This window comes from Marmota marmota, unplaced genomic scaffold (assembly GCF_001458135.2).
Source record: "Marmota marmota marmota unplaced genomic scaffold, marMar, whole genome shotgun sequence".
Taxonomy (NCBI): Eukaryota; Metazoa; Chordata; class Mammalia; order Rodentia; family Sciuridae; genus Marmota; species Marmota marmota.
The window spans coordinates 8183615-8187869 of record NW_026000119.1 but is presented as its reverse complement, the minus strand read 5'-3'; positions in this window follow the sequence as shown (position 1 = coordinate 8187869).

Below are 4255 nucleotides of genomic sequence, written 5' to 3'. Positions count from 1 at the left end.
TTTTAATATTTATTTTTTAGTTTTCAGCGGACACAACATCTTTGTTTGTATGTGGTGCTGAGGATCGAACCCAGGCCGCACGCATGCCAGGCGAGCGCGCTACCGCTTGAGCCACATCCCCAGCCCATAAAACACACTCTTGGGAAATTCTTGGGTCTAGTAATTCACTGGGAGAAACTCGTTTCTACCCCAGTGTGCGGTTAATCAAATGACAGAGAATAAATAGCTGATAAGAGAGGCTTTCATAGTTTCAAGAAGAGGCAGCACAGTATCAGCAGAAGGGGGGTGGGTAGAAGAATGGGGAAAGTGGAAGAGAAAAGCTCAAGGTTCTCTTGTCTTTCTGGGTCTCTTATTTTCAGTGTTTGGTGACAGATAGAAGTATCTCCAAAGACATTTCTATGTGGGAGACTTGGCTGGAACATTGCTCTGATTCCAGGGTGTTGCTAAGGTTATGAAGTAGAATTTATGGAGCTGATCTTGTTGTCTTCTTCAGCTGCTAGTGCCACCAACAGCTCTGATAAGGATCGTTTCCACAGAGTACAGTGAATCAAAGTCTCACAGAATGCATGCAAACTAACTTCTCTAATTTCTTGTGGTTTACCTACCAGAGTGGTCACCCCACATGCTTTACAAGTCAGTAGCACTTACTTATTAAGTACTCTTACTTTCTTTTGTATTCTACCTCCTGCCACAAAGCATTTTAGGTTGCTTGTAGGAAATACACCTTACTAACATATACCATCCTGGTTTCCTGAAGGAGTTTTGGGACTTATTGCTCATCCAGAAAGCTGGAACTGACCAGCTAGATCAGGCTGATGTTTTACATCACCCTGCCAAATGAAGCAGACAAAGTTCTAACAACCAGCATTTGAATAAATCAAATCATACCCATCTAGAGATTCATTCCATTCGCTCTGTTTCAGCAAATCATTTTTTTAAAGGGGTACTTGGTAACCCAAGTAAATCTTTTAATAAATGTAGGAAACATTTGGAAAAGTTTTAAAATTATCATTATGAAGTTATACAAAGTCTCTAAGTTACAAAGGATTTCTTCTTAACTTATAAATTTTAAAAATTACATGATAAATATATTCTTATTATAAAAGACAATATGAAAGCATACAGATATTTAAGTCCACTTTCATGGAAGATTTTTTTTTATTTTTATTTTTCCAGAATGGAGTCCATTTCTTTGTGATTCTGAAAAATGTCAATGAGATCAGACATTTCCTGGAGCCCTGCCTTGCATCTCTGCATCCTTTCTTGAATCAGTCAGGAGAGGCTCTGCTGTGTCAGTGATGAACCAACCTTACAACCTTATTAAACTCACTTAAGCAAGCCCACTGTTGGTCCTGCTGCAACTTTTCAGGGCAGCTCTCTTCCCAGTGGTAATGTAGGAATCCAGGTTGCTTTCATCTTAACAGCTACTCTATGTGGAACACAAGACTTCCAGGGATGAGGCAGCGAGGGATGAGAGTGAGAATTCACATGTGCCCCTAACTGTATTAGAATGAAAATGTCACATATCACTTCCAGTCTCAGTTCACTGAAGAGAACTCATCACATGGCCCCAACCTAACTTTAAGGAGGTTCCAGGAAGTCTTCGTCTCCTTAGGAAGGAAAGGAAATCCTATCATGATGAATGCTACTAAGTATCTACCATATTCCCCCTCTTGCCAAGGTCCCTTCCTCCCCAACACCCATTCGTTCAGCAGTGATGACCTCTAAATGTCTTCAGCTTGTTGTTTGTGTCTCTATAACCATTCCTCAGGATTATTCCAGAAATAAGCTCTGAGGCATATTAGAGACTAAGAAAGGAGGGGCTGGGGTTGTGGTTCAGTGGTAGAGCGCTTGCCTAGCATGTGAAAGGCCCTGGATTTGATCCTCAGCACCACATAAAAATAAATAAAATAAAGATTTTTTAAAAAGCTTTCATTAAAAAAAAAAGACTAAGAAAGGAGAGGTTTTTGGAGAGTGGGGATGATGTATGGAAAGGAACTAGAACTCTTACTGGGTAAGAATCCCATGCTTCGGAAGGGGGAAGCCAGCAAAAATCAACTTTCCTTTCCCCAAACCTATTTATCATCTGGCCCTGCTATGGTAAGGCAGATGGCATGGTAGAGTTTTCTATCTGGCCCCATGTCTGCACTGAGGATGCTGGTGTGGTTCTCATCCAAAAATATCAATTTCTTTTTTTCCCCTTTATTGAGGTGTGATTGAAAATAAAAAAATATATATTTATATATAATTGATTATACATAAATATGATTTTTATATAATTGATTTACATATAATTTTATATACAATGTGATGATTTCATGTAGGTATATGTTATGATTACCCCAATCAACCTGATTAGCATGTCTATCCATTGTGCTGTATGGTGAAAATCCTTAAGATCTATTCTCTTCACACATTTCAAGTATACACACATTACTATACTATTAATTCTAGTTACCAAACTGTACATTAGATCTTCAGAACTTATTCATCCTACATAACTGAAACTTTGTACCTTTGACCAACCCCTTCATATTTCCCCTATACTGTACAACTGTCTACTATGTTTCTGAGTTAGACCTTTTAGGTCCCATTTGTAAATGATATCATACAAGAGTTCATCCATTTTGTTGGAAATGGCAGGATTTTCCTTTTTTAAAAAATATGAACAATATTCCACTATGTATATATGTGTGATTTTTTTAATCCATTCATTTGACAGTGGAAACTTAGGCTGTTTCCATTATCTCAGAGATTGTGACTAATGCTGCATGAACAGGGGAGTGCAGGTGTCTCATTCCCTTTGGCTTAATACCTAGTAGTGGAATTGCTGGATCATGTGATGAATTTAAAAAAAAATTCTGAGGAACCACCATACTATTTTCTATAACGTTGGTACTAATTGACATTCCCACTAACAGTGTGCAAGAGTTCTCTTTTCTCCATATCCTTGCCAACACATTATTTTTGAGCCTCAATTTCTAAAGAGGGGAATCTCATTTCTATATGGTTCCTAAGAGAAAAATAGACAATAATGTAGGGAATTTAGGTAAGATTTACCCTTAGAGGCCTACGAACTTTCTGTTTACTTGTTTCCATAGTATTCTATGCTTCTTTATCCCTGCCTCCCTGCCCCAGTTCTCCTCCCAAGTCACAGATTTAGTTATTTGTACCCAGAGTGCAAATCCACACACATGTAATGTCAACTTCACACAAAACTCCTCCTCTTTTCTCACCAAGTACAACTTTCCTCAGCTCTGATGGAGCCAGATGATTATTCATAAGGTAAATATGTGGTATAATTTGTGGTATTAAAAGCATTATTAATTTATAATTTAGATAAAATGTATGAGCTAAGTTTTAGTTAGGCTATTAGTTCCATTAGAGTTTTGGGTTTATATATCCTATGAAAAAAAGATCTTTGTACTTCCCCATGATTTAATACCCTCAGTTATAGTTTTAATATCATATATCTTGGGCAATCAATCTTCACTACTCTAAAAAAAAAAAATAGGGCTTCTAATACCTAAAGCAGCCCTCCCTAACCTCCATTACTCTGGGGACATGCATGGTTTAATGATTGTAGACAGGAAGAAAGTGGTCACCAACCAGTTTCTCTATGCCCAGGAAAAGGTTTGATGAAGCTAACTGAGCATTAAAGATTCTAAGATCCCAGAAATGTGTTCTTTTAACATCAGAACTTCTGGACTCTTATCTCCAGCAAGAAGATACTTTAGATTAACTCTCGCACACAATGCTTAATATAAAAAGGAGAGTATGAAATGTATAGTTAATCTGAAACAAAATGGACTTTTTCAGATTTATTTCCTTCCTTTCCAACACTGCAGGCTTTGAGAGGTCCAGTGACTCCCTTGGGCACCCAGTAAGAGAGGTAAAACTAGGATCTCTGGGTTCTCAAGCTACTCCTCCAACCACAGACCTTACTTTCTTCCTCTCCTATGATTAATATGCAGAGTATAAAATGTACTTAGCAGGCAGGGTGGTGACACAGGGTATACAGAAAACTACAATGCTATCTAGCAAGCATTCAAAATAAAATCTGAAGTTTAGATGACTCTTAAGAAATTGCCTTGTAAATTCAATAGGCAGCTCTCAATAGATAATTTAAGTGCTAGGTACTGTGATAAGTGGGATACAAAGAATTCACAGAATAAAGGTCCCTACAACAAGTTAAATGATCACTTCTGAACAACAATGAGGAGGAGGACAGTAGACATTGTTGTTGCTCAACTCT